The 18469-nt window shown below is 45.3% G+C and overlaps 1 protein-coding gene across 2 annotated transcripts in view; it reads left to right on the plus strand.

Moving 5' to 3' along the window:
* The first annotated feature begins 12804 nt into the window (after window positions 1-12804).
* LPGAT1 (lysophosphatidylglycerol acyltransferase 1) overlaps window positions 12805-18469 on the plus strand; it is a 167928-nt gene continuing 162263 nt past the window's right edge. The window contains exon 1 of one of the 2 annotated variants that reach the window (XM_040351482.1): window positions 12805-12968. The gene's annotated coding sequence lies outside the window, so the exon portion shown is untranslated. The remainder of the gene's footprint in view (window positions 12969-18469) is intronic. The other variant, XM_040351481.1, reaches the window with a different exon arrangement.

Consider the following 18469-nt stretch of genomic DNA (forward strand, 5'->3'; position numbering starts at 1 on the left):
CTGCTCACCAGAGCTCCGTGATCCCCCGTGACAGAGGATCCGGAGAAGCTTATTTTCTATCACAGCTTGTTTCCAGAGACACACGAGACTTGCTGCACCACTAATCAACACGCTCCATGGATGATCAGACCCGTGTGGAAATGGTATAGCATGTAAAAGACATAATGCTCCGATAGTGTAAAACCTTATGATTTATTTAAAAAAACACAGTATCACACTTACAAACTTCCATCGACAAGAAGGCCTTAATCCTGTTGTGCCGGCCGGACACAAACAGGCAAACCCATCCGTCTGGATGTACGAGCAGTGACAGGTGGTGACGTCAGCTTGCCGCTCCGTCCTACGCGTTTCGTAATAGTTACGTCGTCCAGTGCCCCTGGACGATGTAACTCTATTACGAAACGCGTAGGAGGAAGTAAAGCTGTTTTTTCTTTTTCATATTCGTTCAATGTATTGTTTTTTTCAGGATTGCTGCTTCCAGTTTATGTCTATAGAATATTTCTTATGGCCTCATAAGTTTACTAAACTTCTTAGCTCATTTTCTTTTTTCCTGCTCTGTGCAAAACCAACTGCAGAGGGCAGATAAGTATAACATGTTTATTTTTACCAAAGAAAAAACAAGACTTTAGTATCACTTTAAGGACGCGGCAGCCGGCTTCCCGGCCAGCTCCTTAACAACTAGCTATTCACTAAGCTTTGCCCAATCAGGGCTTAGAATGCACTATGCAGCATACATCCCGCTGAGTGCCCCTGCAAATTCAGATGTTCCCTGAACGGGCGATGTTTGGGCCAAACTTTTGCTTGGCGCGAACCGTTCGCCCAACACTACAGATAGTTATATTGCACTCCCCTTATCTTGATACTATTGATCATATGTTTAACCACTTAACGACCGCCTCCTGCATATATACGTCAGCAGAATGGCACGGCTGGGCAGATGTACGTACCGCGGGACTCCGGGACCCGATCGCCGCTGGGGTCCCGCGATCAGTCCCCGGAGCTGAAGAACGGGGTTCACTGTGGCGGGTGCATCGATCGTGTCATCCCCTTTATAGGGAGACACAATCAATGACATCACTCCTACAGCCACACCCCCCTACAGTTGTAAACACACACTAGGTGAAACATAACTCCTTTAGCACCCCCTGTGGTTAACTCCCAAACTGCAACTGTCATTTGCACAATAAACAAGGCATTTTAAATGCATTTTTTGCTGTGAAAATGACAATGGTCCCAAAAATGTGTCAAAATTGTCCGATGTGTCCGTCCTAATGTCGCAGTCACGAAAAAAATCGATGATCGCCGCCATTAGTATTAAAAAAAAAAATTGTCGCTCTATTTTTGTTTATAGCGCAAAAAATAAAAACCACAGAGGTCATCAAATACCACCAAAAGAAAGCTCTATTTGTGGGAAAAAAGGACGCCAATTTTGTTTGGGAGCCACGTCGCACGACCGCGCAATTGTCAGTTAAAGCGACGCAGTGCCGAATCGCAAAAAGGGGCCTGGCCCTTTACCTGCATTTTGGTCCGGGGCTTAAGTGGTTAAAAATGCCCAAACATTTTTCTTTGTATAATTAATTCAAATTAATTGAAGAAGAAATCGCCAGAAGTTAGTTAAAGTGGATGTAAACCCTCACATACAGTGAGGAAAATAAGTATTTGAACACCCTGCTATTTTGCAAGTTCTCCCACTTGGAAATCATGGAGGGGTCTGAAATTGTCATCGTAGGTGCATGTCCACTGTGAGAGACATAATCAAAAAAAAAAATCCAGAAATCACAATTTATGATTTTTAAACTATTTATTTGTATGATACAGCTGCAAATAAGTATTTGAACACCTGAGAAAATCAATGTTAATATTTGGTACAGTAGCCTTTGTTTGCAATTACAGAGGTCAAACGTTTCTTGTAGTTTTTCACCAGCTTTGCACACACTGGAGGAGGGATTTTGGCCCACTCCTCCACACAGATCTTCTCTAGATCAGTCAGGTTTCTGGGCTGTCGCTGAGAAACACGGAGTTTGAGCTCCCTCCAAAGATTCTCTATTGGGTTTAGGTCTGGAGACTGGCTAGGCCACGCCAGAACCTTGATATGCTTCTTACAGAGCCACTCCTTGGTTATCCTGGCTGTGTGCTTCGGGTCATTGTCATGTTGGAAGACCCAGCCTCGACCCATCTTCAAAGCTCTAACTGAGGGAAGGAGGTTGTTGCCCAAAATCTCGCAATACATGGTCCCGGTCATCCTCTCCTTAATACATTGCAGTCGCCCTGTCCCATGTGCAGAAAAACACCCCCAAAGCATGATGCTACCACCCCCATGCTTCACAGTAGGGATGGTGTTCTTGGGATGGTACTCATCATTCTTCTTCCTCCAAACACGGTTAGTGGAATTATGACCAAAAAGTTATATTTTGGTCTCATCTGACCACATGACTTTCTCCCATGACTCCTCTGGATCATCCAAATGGTCATTGGCAAACTTAAGACGGGCCTTGACATGTGCTGGTTTAAGCAGGGGAACCTTCCGTGCCATGCATGATTTCAAACCATGACGTCTTAGTGTATTACCAACAGTAACCTTGGAAATGGTGGTCCCAGCTCTTTTCAGGTCATTGACCAGCTCCTCCCGTGTAGTCCTGGGCTGATTTCTCACCTTTCTTAGGATCATTGAGACCCCACGAGGTGAGATTTTGCATGGAGCCCCAGTCCGAGGGAGATTGACAGTCATGTTTAGCTTCTTCCATTTTCTAATGATTGCTCCAACAGTGGACCTTTTTTCACCAAGCTGCTTGGCAATTTCCCCGTAGCCCTTTCCAGCCTTGTGGAGGTGTACAATTTTGTCTCTAGTGTCTTTGGACAGCTCTTTGGTCTTGGCCGTGTTAGTAGTTGGATTCTTACTGATTGTATGGGGTGGACAGGTGTCTTTATGCAGCTAATGACCTCAAACAGGTGCATCTAATTTAGGATAATAAATGGAGTGGAGGTGGACATTTTAAAGGCAGACTAACAGGTCTTTGAGGGTCAGAATTCTAGCTGATAGACAGGTGTTCAAATACTTATTTGCAGCTGTATCATACAAATAAATAGTTAAAAAATCATAAATTGTGATTTCTGGAATTTTTTTTTTTTGATTATGTCTTTCACAGTGGACATGCACCTACGATGACAATTTCAGACCCCTCCATGATTTCCAAGTGGGAGAACTTGCAAAATAGCAGGGTGTTCAAATACTTATTTTCCTCACTGTATACCCAGTGAAGTGAACAGCCTCAGATGATACACAGAGATAAAACAAATCTCCCTACATAAGTTTTACATGTATAGCTGCTGTCTTTCCCTTTCTATATTCTTTAGAATATACTTGGAGTGGAATCTTTGCACACAGCTGATTGGAGGAAAGGCACACACCCTCTCTCCTCATTGGCAGAGACTCTCAGAGCTGTTCTGTGAATCCGGCAGATCTATTTATAGCAACCTCTCACGACACAAAATTCAGTCTGCTTTTCTCTCCTGTGTCAGAGAACTTGTCAGAAGTTATCAGGCGGATAACAGAGATACGGAGCAGGAGAAAGCCACGGGGGCTTTGAAGAGAGATAAAAAAACACTACAGCTCAAATTTCATGAATAGGGTTTACATCCAATTAAAATACCACATCCTTCTTAAAGTGATATTAAAGTCTCATTTAAAAAAAAATACCCGATCCTCCTCTTCTTAGGTCCCACACCAGCGCTTTCAGCCCCTCCCTCCAGCTTGCTCTGGGGGCAGCACTCAGGCAGGCTCGCTCCCAAGCCAAGGTGCTGCGTGTCCAATGGCTTCCACTGCTGCCCCAGCCAATTGGGAGTGATATTCCTAAGAGTTGAGGTTCTCGTGCACTTGGCTGGATCGAGAGGGGGCTCAGGTAAGTATTGGGGGGGGGGGGGGGGCTGCTGCACACAGAAGGTTTTTTACCTCCATGCATAGAATGCATGAAGGTAAAAAACCTTGAGTCTTTAGAACCACTTAAATTTAACTTTCCCAAAGACATATAATTTCTTCAGGAAATATAAAGTCACTAAACTACCTGCAGGGAGGGCAGAGAGGTCTCCTTTCATCCCCTAACACAGTGATAAGAGATTTGCATGCCTCTAGGCACAAAAAGAATTTCCTTGATATTTTCCTGTGAGATAAGAGCAATGAGCCTTTTCTTGAGGCTACTACTCCACCTATACTACTTTTACAGCACACCCCGAGGACATTTGTTGGAGTATTTATGCTAATCTACCGATACACAATCAGTGATTTGTAAAGGTGGATGACTGCCAGCCACTAAAGAAAAGAATGAAAAATTACATTGAGTTGAAAACTCCCAGTTCTGCCCTACCAATGATCACAGAAAACAAACTCTCCTGCGCACAAGAGGGTAGTCCAAGGAACAATTGTCCATAGAATTAGTACCCAACAATGGTGCCCCCGGCCTTGCTGCCCATTCGTGGATGGGGATATCCTAGTGGCAAACAAGAAAAGAAAAAACAAAGGTGCACCAGCTTAGTGTATTACCGTTAAAAGATTTTAATAATATAAAATAAAAACAAGACCTACTCACAATGGTAGTAGAAACCTCACTGCGAATCTTTCTACTACCATTGTGAGTAGGTCTTGTATATATTTTATTTCATTAAAATCTTTTAACGGTAATACACTAGGCTGGTGCGCCTTTGTTTTTTTGTCCGCCCTACCAATTCATATACAAATCTCTATCTTTACACACCTATATACAGTATAGCACACGGCATAAAATATACTAGAATATTTTTTAATAATATGCTTAGTACAGGGGTCGACAATATCCGGGCGCCAGGTCGCAATTGCGACCTGGCGCCCGCCGGTAATTGAGGCCGCGGCCTCAATTACCGGCCGCCGCGGGCCCGCGGTGGGGGGCGCACGGAGGCCTTGTGAAGTCCCAAGCTCTTCCTTCTGTCAGCTGGCGCCATCTGGTGGTGGCCGTTGGCATTACAAGTTAAACAGCAATTCTAATATGTAATTTTTCACTGCCTTCTCCTTCCCTCTAATTAGAACCCCCAAACATTATATATTTTTTTTATTCTAACACCCTAGAGAATAAAATGGCAAACGTTGCAATACTTTCTGTCACGCTGTATTTGCGCAGCGGTCTTACAAGCGCACTTTTTGGGGAAAAGAATTACACTTTTTTTTTATAAAAAAAAAGAAGACAACAGTAAAGTTATCCCATTTTTTTTTATATTGTGGAAGATAATGTTACGCCGAGTAAATTGATACCCAACATGTCACGCTTCAAAATTGCGTCCGCTCGTGGAATGCCAACAAACTTTTACCCTTTAAAATCTCCATAGGCGACGTAACGGTCACCACCGTTTACGATATTCCATCGCCCACGTCAGCTTATCCGACAATCCAGCAGACACGATCCATCCCATTTCCCAGAATAACCGAGACACAAGCTTTAGCTCTGGTTTCAAAATGTATGAACGCTTTTAATGGTATCTTAGCTTTTATATATACAGTACAAGCATGTTAAAGTTAATCACAGGGACAAAGAAACTCTCCACCCCCAATATCATACAATGGGGCTTAAGTTCACATTCAGATGGGCTAATTACTAATCATCCCCCAGACGTCCCGTCTCCGCATTAGAGGGGTTAATTAATACAGCTTGACAAGTTCCCCTCACCTGTTACACAAAACACATTCCTTTACTAAATATAATTAACATGCTAATTCCCTACCCCTAAAAGGAGACATCTGACCTTTCCGACTTAGTTAGCATCTCACAATGGAATGTCTAGGAGCAGCCCCAATTAACATCTCAAAAGCATGTGTCCTCACATTGAATGATAACACTCCACTGACCTGGTGGGGTCAGAATAACCACTTGTAATATCTCAAGATATCCTGCAATATGAATTATCAGTTATCAGCCACCCTATGCCCAAAAGGGGCACATGGTGACCCTTGACCCAAGAGTCATTAGTGACATTGGCACAGGAGTACCCCCCATGCTTCAAAAGTCTCTGGGTGTCACGGGTCAATCCGTTACAGGTGACTTTTAAAAAAATCTACAGGTTGCATGTTTTGAGTTACCGAGAAGGTCTAGAGCTAGAATTATTGCTCTCGCTCTAACGATCGCGGCGATACCTCACAGGTGTGGTCTGAATACCGTTTACATATGCGGGCGCTACTCACGTATGTCTTCGCTTCTGTGCGCGCGAGCTCGTTGGGACGGGGCGCGTTTTCTGGCTCCTAACTTTTTTAGCTGGCTCCTAGATTCCAAGCAAATTTGTCAAACCCTGGCTTAGTATATATTATATGCCATTTATATATTTAGGTGGTTATGTATAAAAAATAAAAAGCCTAGGGTAGGGTGACCCATGAAAAGTGTTTAATAGGTTTTGTTTTTTTATCAATTATCAAAACGAAGAGTAAATGACCAGAAGAGAAATCCAAATAAAATCAATATTTGGTGTCATCACCCTTTGCCTTCCAACCAGCATCAATTCTTCAATGCTTCTAGGTACACTTGCACACAGTTTTTGAAGGAACTCGGCAGGTAGGTTGTTCCAAACATTGTTCATGTAATCCTAGACAGACTCGATGATGTGGACATCAGTGCTCTGTGGAGGCCAAACCTCTTCCAGGACTCTGCATAAGATACGAAGAAAGAGGATGGATAGCCGCACTCCAATGACCAAACGGTTGTCTTTTATTCAAAAAAACACAGCAAGTACATCACTTCACAAGGTGCAACAAAGGAACAGGTAGATAGCCGACGCGTTTCGCACTGAGCTAGTGCTTAATCATGGCTCAGGACTCCTTGTTTTTCTTTATGCTGAAGATGGTTCCTAATGACATTGGCTGTATTTTTGGGGTTATTGTCCTGCTGCAGAATACATTTTGGGTCAATCATATTCCTCCCTAATGGTATGGCATGATGGAAAAGTATCTGCCTGTATTTCTCAGTATTGAGGACACCATTGATCCTGAGCAAATCCCCAACTCCATTTACAGAAATGGAGCTTCTGCTGGGTGATTTTCCCCCAAAAAATTGCATTTGCTGGGCAAATGCAGTGTGACACAAAATATTGCAGCAATTGCCATTTTATTCCCTAGGGTCTCTGCTAAAATATATACAATGTTTGGGGATTCCAAGTAATTTAACTTAAAAGGGTTGTAAAGGTAAATAATGTTTTCCCTCAATAGCTTCCTTTACCTTAGTGCAGTCCTCCTTCACTTACCTCATCCTTCAATTTTGCTTTTAAATGTCCTTATTTCTTCTGAGAAATCCTCACTTCCTGTTCTTCTGTCTGTAACTCCACACAGTAATGCAAGGATTTCTCCCTGGTGTGGAGAAAGCCTCTTGAGGGAGGAGGGGGCGAGCAGGAGGGTCAGGAGAAAGCCTCACATTACTGTGTGGAGTTACAGACAGAAGAACAGGAAGTGAGGATTTCTCAGAAGAAATAAGGACATTTAAAAGCAAAATCGAAGGATGAGGTAAGTGAAGGAGGACTGCAAGCTATTTAGGAAAAACATTTTTTTACCTTTACAACCCCTTAAAGAAACAAGTGTCAGAAAAAGATTTTGACTTTAAAGCGGGGGTTTACCCCAAAAATTTTTTTTAACATTACATTAAAAAAAAAAAATTTAACATTACATTCAGCCGAGTCGTCAGAATGACAATCGGCTGTTTTTTTTTTTTATTTTATCCCCGTACATACCGTATTTTCACCGCCGCTTCCGGGTTCGTCTTCTGCGGGACTGGGCGTTCCTAATTGATTGACAGGCTTCCGACCTTCGCATACTGCACGTCACGAGTTGCCGAAAGAAGCCGAACGTCGGTGCGCAGGCGTCGTATAGAGCCGACTCGCACTCTGGCTTCTTTCGGCAACTCGTGACGCGCTGTATGCGCCAGTCGGAAGCCTGTCAATCAATTAGGAACGCCCAATCCCGCAGAAGACATACCCGGAAGCGGCGGTGAAAATACGGTATGTACGGGGATAGAATAAAAAAAAAACAGCCGATTGTCATTCTGACGACTCGGCTGAATGTAATGTTAAATTTTTTTTTTTTGGGTGAACCCCCGCTTTAAGTGGTTAAACTTCCTGTCAACACTGTATCCTGGCCTAGGCCAACAAGGGCCAGGCCTAGGGCAGCACAGAAAGAGTGCCCGCCGGCTTGTGCTACACTGTTAGTGTAACGCAAGCTAATTTTGACTGCCCTATCATCCTGGACCACAAAGCTTCCTCACTGATATATGTTTTCTGCTGCACCATTGGCATGGTTATATCTTCTTAGTCCTCTCCATAAAATTATCAGAAATTTGTGCCTATAGTTGAACTATAGGCAACACTTTTTTTTTCCATTTTGGATATAGTAAGGGAGGGTTAGAGCCCCTGTCAGTTTATTTTTTACCATCCCTGTCCCATTGCTGAGATTTCCCTTCACTTCCTGCCCCATAGCCAAACAGGAAGTGAGAGGAAATCTATGGAAATTAAGGGAATCCACCCCTCCCCCCCCAGGTCCTAAGAACTAGTGTCCCACTCGACAATTTCAAGGTGGGTCTTAAACAGAAAGGGGTGTGGCCTTGACAGGAAGGGGTGGGTCATATTTAAATTAGGGGGTGCACGAGTTTAGTCAGGCCTAGGGCAGCACAAAACCTAAATACACTACTGCTTCCTGCATTTACACACAGAAGTTTGCTCTAAGGAGGAAGTTTGTTACAATGTTTCATGTTGTTACAAACTTGGCAGACTGCCCCGATTTTTTCTTTACACTTACAGAAGTTTATCCCTTTGATCTAAGAAGGAAGCGTTAGTTACAATGTTTCCCGTTATAAACTTGGCAGACTTGCCGGATATTTTGACAGCCGAGTGAGCAGATAAAGTCTCTCCACTTGTTATATGAAAGAATCGGCAAACTCTGCATTGGAGATCGTCAGGGCGGTTGAATCGAGATCACGATTTTTTGACGATTAATTGTGCAGCTCTGCTAGAACCCGTGCTTTAAGTGCTCTGCAAGTGTACAACTTGCCAGTGAAAACGTGCAGCAAGTTAACAAGACTTAAGCCTCGTACACACGATCGGATTTTCCGACAACAAATGTGTAACGACAGGCTTTTGTCGGAAAATCCGACCGTTTGTACGCTCCATCGGACAATTGTTGTCAGATTTTCCGACAACAAATGTTGGATAGCAAGCTTTCAAATTTTCCGACAACAAATGTGCGTTGTCGGATTATCCGATCGCGTAAACAACAAGTCCATCGGAAAAAAATCCAAAATACTTAACACGCATGTTCGGAAGCAATGCTAAACATAGCACAACATTAGAAGGGTGACGCTAAAGAGCTGAAAAAACGCGTAGTTTCGTATTTGCTGGCTGACAACGTTTTGCCGTCTGTATGCAGAACAAGTTCACGGCCAGCGCCCTTCAGACAAAATTCAACGGCTTTGTCCGATGGAAATCCGATCGTGTGTACGAGGCTTTACAATTCATCACTGCAACAAATTTGAACCGATTGATTGCTTCTGTGGACAGGTGTATTTTATACAGGTAACAAGCTAAGAGTATGAGCACTCCCTTTAGGGCCCCTTTCACACTGAGACGCTTTACAGGCGCCATATCGCTAAAAATAGAGCCCGCAAAGCGCCACTCCTCTCATTCCAGCGTGAAAGCCAAAGGGCCTTCACACTGGAGCGGTACGCTGGCAGGACACTCAAGTCCTGCAAGGTGCATCTTTGAGGCGCTGTAGGCGTGGTGTATACACCGCTCCTAAAGCCCCCCGCCCATTGAAATCAATGGGAAACGCCACTTTTAACCTCTTTCGGATGATAGCGGAGATTAAAAGCCCCCCCGCTAGCGGCCGAAAAGCTCTGCTAAAAATCATGGCGCTTTACCTCCGACGCCTGGTGCTGCTCAGTGTGAAAGTGCTCCTAATCTCAGCTTGTTTCCTGTATAGAAGTCACCTGGGAGCCAGAAATCTTGCCGATTGATAGGGGATCAAATACTTATTAAAACGCAAATCTATTTATAACTTTTTTGAAATGCGTTTTTCAGGATGTTTTTGTTATTCTGTCTCTTGCTGTTAAAATAAACCTACCCTGAAATTAATAGACCGATCATTTTATTGTCAGTGGGCAAACGCACAAAATCAGCAGGGGATCAAATACTTTTTCCCCTCACTGTAGATCCCTGCCATTATTGAAACATCTACATTTTAGGATCTAGAACCAGTGGCGGCGCATCCATAGTGGGCGCAGGAGCGCCGCCCCCTCTCTCTTCTGCACCGCCACTGAAGTCTACAATACATAGATTCATGCATTCAGATGGCCCGCCCCCTGGTGAGCGCCGCCCATCTGAATACCAGCAGTTGGTTGGCTTTGGAAGTGTCTATCAGAGGCGTCAGGATTACAACCTGTTGGCTCTAATCGGCTTCCAAATAGTTAACCAGAGGGTGCACAGGGTGTGCATTCCCTGGTTATCACTGACACATGTCTCAGCCAATCAGGTTCACCGGGTCTGGTTACCAGTAACCTGATTGGCTGAAGCGACATCGATGGCGGGAGAAGACATCGAGGGATCGTGGAAAGAGGTTGGCTGACCCGAGAAAGGGAAGTGCCAGGCTGGGGCAATCTGGTGGTATTTGAGGGGGCAATCTGGCAGCATTTTACGGGACAAACTGGCAGTTTTTGAGGGGGCAAACTGGCAGCAATTGATGGCATGGCACAGTGGCATCAATTGATGGGCACAGTGGCAACAATTGATGGCACAGTGGCGACAATTGATGGCATGGGATAGTGGCTGCGTTTGATGGCATGGCACAGTGGCGACAATTGATGGCATGGGATAGTGGCTGCGTTTGATGGCATGGCACAGTGGCGACAATTGATGGCATGGGATAGTGGCGACAATTGATGGGCACAGTGGCTGCATTTAATGGCATGGCACAGTGGCGAAATTGATGGGCACAGTGGTGAAATTTGATGGCACAGTGGGGACAATTGATGGCACAGTGGCTGCGTTTGATGGCATGGCACATTGGCGACAATTGATGGGCACAGTGGCTGCATTTAATGGCATGGCACAGTGGCGAAATTGATGGGCACAGTGGTGAAATTTGATGGCACAGTGGGGACAATTGATGGCACAGTGGCTGCGTTTGATGGCATGGCACATTGGCGACAATTGATGGGCACAGTGGCTGCATTTAATGGCATGGCACAGTGGCGAAATTGATGGGCACAGTGGTGAAATTTGATGGCACATTGGCGACAATTGATGGGCACAGTGGCGACAATTGATAGCATGGGATAGTGGCAACAATTGATGGGCACAGTGGCGACAATTGATGGCACAGTGGCTGCGTTTGATGGGCACAGTGAGGCTGCAATTGATGTTTTTTTGTTTGCTACCCCCAGAAATTTTGAGCACCAGCCGCCACTGTCTAGAACCCTGCCAATGGTGCAATACAGACACGTGGGGGGGGGGGGTCTAGAAGTTTGTCAGCAGAGGATTACAGATAAATCAGCCTCTAGCACCCTGCCAATGGTGAAAGTGACATCTGCGGCTCTAGAACCCTGCCAATGGTGAAAGTGACATCTGCGGCTCTAGAACCGTGCCAATGGTGAAAGTGACATCTGCGGCTCTAGCACCCTGCCACTGGTGAAAGTGACATCTGCGGCTCTAGCACCCTGCCACTGGTGAAAGTGACATCTGCGGCTCTAGCACCCTGCCACTGGTGAAAGTGACATCTGCGGCTCTAGCACCCTGCCACTGGTGAAAGTGACATCTGCGGCTCTAGAACCCTGCCAATGGTGAAAGTGACATATGCGGCTCTAGAACCCTGCCAATGGTGAAAGTGACATCTGCGGCTCTAGAACCCTGCCAATGGTGAAAGTGACATCTGCGGCTCTAGCACCCTGCCAATGGTGAAAGTGACATCTGCGGCTCTAGCACCCTGCCAATGGTGAAAGTGACACCTGCGGCTCTAGAACCCTGCCAATGGTGAAAGTGACATATGCGGCTCTAGCACCCTGCCAATGGTGAAAGTGACATCTGCGGCTCTAGCACCCTGCCAATGGTGAAAGTGACATCTGCGGCTCTAGCACCCTGCCAATGGTGAAAGTGACATCTGCGGCTCTAGAACCCTGCCAATGGTGGAAGTGACATCTGCGGCTCTAGAACCCTGCCAATGGTGGAAGTGACATCTGCGGCTCTAGAACCCTGCCAATGGTGAAAGTGACATCTGCGGCTCTAGCACCCTGCCAATGGTGAAAGTGACATCTGCGGCTCTAGAACCCTGCCAATGGTGAAAGTGACATCTGCGGCTCTAGAACCCTGCCACTTGTGGAAATATGACACCACGATGATCTATGTATCTGGTCAATAGTGGAACGCTGATATATGAGGCTCTAGAACTCAGAAAATGCCCCTTTAGTGCAGAATGTTTATAACCTGACAAGTGATACCCGGCAATGTCCTCGGATTAGTTGTAGATCAGTGTGGGGGGAGATCTAGAACCTGCTAATAGTAGAAGGCTGACACTTGTTGGTGTAGAGCCTGTGCCCGCCTCTGGCTGAACACGGACAGTCCAGCCCGGAACCGGCACGATCATCTCCCCATCCTCCGCTCACAGCGCTCCTCTCTCCGGTCTCCTCCACCGGATCTCCCGCGGACGCCGAGCGCCACTACGCCCATCAGTCACCGTTAGCCGCCATTGCCCCGCCCTTTCCCCTCCGTGACGTCGGAGGCGGGGTCAGCGCTGTGCCGGCTATTGGCCGATCCCCCGGCCGCTCTCCCCCAATCGGTGTGCGGGTCTGTGATAGTGCGAACAGGGCTGGAGGGGGATCGCAGTCAGCGCTGCTGGGAGGCGGAGGAGGGAGAGGGGGAGGAGGAGGAAGGCTCTCCCACCGCCAGCTCCTCCATCGCTCACACACCGGGATCCGGGGGCCCCGCAGGTGAGCCGGCCACGGGGGAGGGGGTGCCCGGGGATGGGCATAGGGGGGAGGGGAGAAGGTGAACCGGGATGTGGGTGATCATAGCCGTTACACGCCGCTGGATGTGCGCAGGCGCGGTCCTGTCCATCCATCCATCAGCCCGTCTGTCTGTCTGTCCTCAGTGCTGAGATCTTCACGTGTCTGTGTGTCACCCGGATCACCCGACTGTACACAGCAATGTCCCCCCCCCCCCTCCCCTCCCCCATATATAATGTATTCATTCATTCACTCTACTGTGTCCTCCCCCCATCATCTGTATATATACCTTCATACACTGTACTGTGCCCCCCCCCCCAATATATATATATATATCATCTATACACTGTGCCCCCCAATATATATCATCTATACACTGTACTGTGCCCCCCCCCCATATATATCATCTATGCACTGTACTGTGCCCCCCAATATATATCATCTATTCTATACACTGTACTGTGCCCCCCCAATGTATATAATCTATACACTGTACCCCCCCAATATATATCATCTATACACTGTGCCCCCCCAATATATATCATCTATACACTGTGCCCAACCCCCAATATGTATCATCTATACACTGTACTGTGCCCCCCCAATATATATCATCTATACACTGTACTGTGCCCCCCCAATATATATCATCTATACAATGTACTGTGCCCCCCAATATATATCATCTATTCTATACACTGTACTGTGCCCCCCCCAATATATATCATCTATACACTGTACCCCCCCAATATATATCATCTATACACTGTGCCCCCCCAATATATATCATCTATACACTGTACTGTGCCCCCCCCAATATATATCATCTATACAATGTACTGTGCCCCCCAATATATATCATCTATTCTATACACTGTACTGTGCCCCCCCAATATATATCATCTATACACTGTGCCCCCCCCCCAATATATATCTATACACTGTACTGTGCCCCCCCCCAATATATATCATCTATACACTGTACTCCCCCAATATATATCATCTATACACTGTACTGTGCCCCCCCCAATATATATCATCTATACACTGTACTGTGCCCCCCCCCAATATATATCATCTATACACTGTACTGTGCCCCCCCAATATATATCTATACACTGTACTGTGCCCCCCAATATATATCATCTATACACTGTACTGTGCCCCCCAATATATATCATCTATACACTGTGCCCCCCCCCCCAATATGTATCATCTATACACTGTGCCCAACCCCCAATATGTATCATCTATACACTGTGCCCCCCCCCCCCCAATATGTATCATCTATACACTGTGCCCCAACCCCCAATATGTATCATCTATACACTGTGCCCCCCGTACATATCATCTATACACTGTATTGTGCCCCCCCCAATTTGTATCATCTATACACTGCCCCCCATATATATCATCTATACACTGTACTATGCCACCCCCATATATATCATCTATACACTGTACCCCCCAATATGTATCATCTATACACTGTACCCCCCGCCCCCAATATGTATCATCTATACACTGCCCCCCCATATATATCATCTATACACTGCCCCCCCATATATATCATCTATACACTGTACTATGCCACCCCCATATATATCATCTATACACTGTACCCCCCAATATGTATCATCTATACACTGTACCCCCCCCGCCCCCAATATGTATCATCTATACACTGTGCCCCCCATATATGTACATATCATCTATACACTGTACTGTGCCCACCCAATATATATCATCTATACACTGTACCCCCCAATATGTATAATCTATACACTGTACTGTGGCCCCCCCCCAATATGTATCATCTACACCCTAACTGTGATATATATATATAGTGCCCCCCAATATATATCTAAACATTACATACACTGTTTCCCCCAATATTTATCTATACACTGTGCCCCCAATATATATCATACACTGTTCTGTGACCCCCAATATATATCTATACATTGTAATGTACCCCCAATATATATCTATACACTGTAATGTACCCCCAATATATATCTACACTGTACTGTACCCCCCAAAATATATCATCTATACACTTTACTGTGCCCCCCAATTTGTATAATCTATACACTGTACTCCCCAATATATCATCTATACACTGTGCCCCCCCAAATATATATCATCTATACACTGTGCCCCCCAATATATATCTATACATTGTGCCCCCCCCAATATATATATAATCTATACACTGTGCCCCCAATATGTATAATCTATACACTATACGGTGCCCCCCAATATATATCATTTCTACACTGTACGGTGCCCCCCCAATATATATAATCTCTACACTGTACTGTACCCCCCAATATATATCTACACTGTGCCCCCCAATATATATCATCTATACACTGTGCCCCCCAATATATATCATCTATACACTGTGCCCCCAATATATATCTATACACTGTACTGTGCCCCCAATATATATATCCATCTATACACTGTACTGTGCCCCCCAATATATATATATCCATCTATACACTGTACTGTGTGCCCCCAATATATATCCATTCATATACTTTACTGTGCCCCCCCAATATATATCATCTATACACTGTACTGTAGCCTCCCGATATATACCATCGATACACTGTACCCCCTAATAATCATCATCTGTGTATATAATATAGCCATTTATACACTGTACCCCCCCACAATAGTCGTGTGTGTGTGTATATCAATACCACATTGTGCCCCCATATATATAATCTATACACCGCACTGCCCCCGATAATCCTCATGTATGTGTGTGTCATCAGGTCACTGACCGACCATCCATCTGTGTGTGTGTGTGTGTATATGTGTGTGTGTATGTGTGTGTGTATATATGTGTGTGTGTGTGTGTGTGTGTATGTGTATATATATATATATATATATAATACACGCACACACATCTATATACAACACTGTGCCCCCCCCAATATACACCTATACACAGTACCGCCCCCCCCCCCCCCCCCAAAAAAAATCATCAATCATCTTCCTCTGTATATATATATTATACCCATGTCTATACAGAACTGTGTCCTTACCAATAATCCTCACCTGTACTCAGAAAATATCCAATATCTATATAATGTGAGCCCCCCCCCCCCCACAAATAGGCTCCGTGTGTATGTGCATATATAATATGTGTGTTCGTGTATATGTGTTATATTATAGTGTGTGTGTATGTGTGTTGCATGTCTATACAGCATTTTGTCCCCCCCAATGAAATATATGGATATTACCAGGTCTATACAGCATTGCAATCCCCCCGCAAAATAAATCTCATTTGTATACATAATATTACATGTCTATAGAGCACCGTGCCCACCCACCCCCACAATAATTCTGATTTGTGTGTGTATACAGCACTGTGTCTGATCACCCCCCCCATTCTTCCTATGTGTATACAGTACTGTGTCTGATCACCCCCCCCCAGCACGGTGCGCTCCCTGCATACATCTATAGGGTACCATGTCCTCCTATCTGTCCTCATATACATAATATATTCCTGTCTAGGTCGTCAGGGTGCCTAATCCAGCCGAGTCTGTAGAGCCCAGCGTGTCATCTCTAATCCATCTCTGTGTCCATGTCTCCTCCTTAGATCTGTCTATAATTATCTGTTCAGGCCTGTGACTTCTTTACATCCACTTCTATCCCTGTGTATATATTGTGTGTGTATATACTGTATATATGTCCTCAGTCTCTCATCTTATCCCCTTTCCATGTGACCTGACCAGACCCAGGTTTTCCTCCATTGTATTAATCTGCCTGTACCAGGAAGGTGTCACCTGTAATCCGTCCCTCCTCCTATACATGTCCCTCTGTCCTAGCAGTACATGCCGGCCTCTATCTATACAATACTGTGTGTACATCGCTGTCCTCTGATCTCAGGAGACATAGTACTAATCCATGTAGACTGATAAGGGACACTCTTTTAACTTATACAGCAAATGTCAATCTTCTGATTAAAGGACTCTGTCGTCTTTAATAATCAATATTGGACTGAATGATCTTTGTACATTAGAATTGTTAGTAATACTCCGTTTTTATGGTGGTGGTTCTCATTTTATTTTTGTTCCTCAAGTCCATTCAGCCCCCTTATCTATAATGAGTGACTATCCAGAGTATGTTCTCTCTCTTTCCAGATTACATCTATCTGTCCAAAGGGGATGATTTACTAAAACTGGAGAGTGCAAAATCTGGTGCAGCTGCGCCTGGTAGCCAATCGGCTTGTTGAGTTAAAGTGAAGTTCCACCCCCAAAAAAAAAAGCATAGCATACTAGCTCATTATGTGGCACTCGTAAATACTTCCTGTTTTCGCCGCTCCGGCGCTGTGATTGCCCGGAGTGGCGATGGCGTCTCTCCCAAGCATGCGCGCCGGACAGGCAGGTCCCCGCGAATGCACGGAAATACGGCATTAACCCTGGTTATGCCATTAAGAAAAATGGCACTTGTAATTCGTGTAAATATCTCCTAAACTGTGCAGGTTTAGGAGATACTTCTTGCACCTTTAGGTAAGCCTTATGCCACGTACACACGATCCGAATATTGTACGAAAAATGTCGTCCCAGGAAGAATCTTCCGATAATCGGATCGTTGGTACAGGGCTTCCGTGAGCCGATCATGACAGTTCATCCGATATTATTTTATCGGACATGCACAAAAACTTTCCTCGTACGATACCAGATCGTACGATTTTCGTTTGGTCAGTACAGTTGTCGTTCGCAAATACAACACAAATGCATTACAGCACATGACATCCCTTCCGATTTTTTTATTTTTTTCTGTCGTACGTGGCTTTAGTAACCTATTCAATTTCTCCTTGCGACTAGTAAACGAAAAAAGTCGGACGATCTGTCGTCCGATTTTCGGTTTGTGTGTACGTGGCATTAATCTAGGCCAGGGCTCGACAAATCCCGGTCGCCATGGCGACTAGAAATAGCGTCCTGGCGACTTGGCTTGGAAGGTGGGCCAAAAAATAAATTTGTTCCATAGGACCGGCGCTCTGCGGACTAGGCCGAAGCCTCACCTAAAACATCCTGCCCGCAGCTCGCCGCGATCCTGGGAAAAGGCCTTTTGCCAGGATCGCTGCAGGCAGGATGTTTTAGGTGAGGCCGCGGCTTCGGCCTAGTCCGCTGAGCGCCATTTCCGCCGCTCGATCGCGGGGGGCCCGTGATGTCCGGTGATTGAGGCCGCGGCCTTGTGAAGTCCCCAGCTCTTCCTTGTGTGAGCTGGCGCCATCTGGTGGTGGCTGTTGGTATTACAAGTTAAGCATTACAAGTTAAACAGCAATTCTAATGTCATTTTTCACTATTTACACTGCCATCTTCTTCCCTCTAATTAGAACCCCCAAACATTATATATATTTTTTATCCTAACACCCTAGAGCATAAAATGGCGATTGTTGCAATACTTTCTGTCTCGCCGAATTTGCGCAGTGGTCTTACAAGCGCACTTTTTTGGGAAAAAAT

This window comes from Rana temporaria, chromosome 4 (assembly GCF_905171775.1).
Source record: "Rana temporaria chromosome 4, aRanTem1.1, whole genome shotgun sequence".
Taxonomy (NCBI): Eukaryota; Metazoa; Chordata; class Amphibia; order Anura; family Ranidae; genus Rana; species Rana temporaria.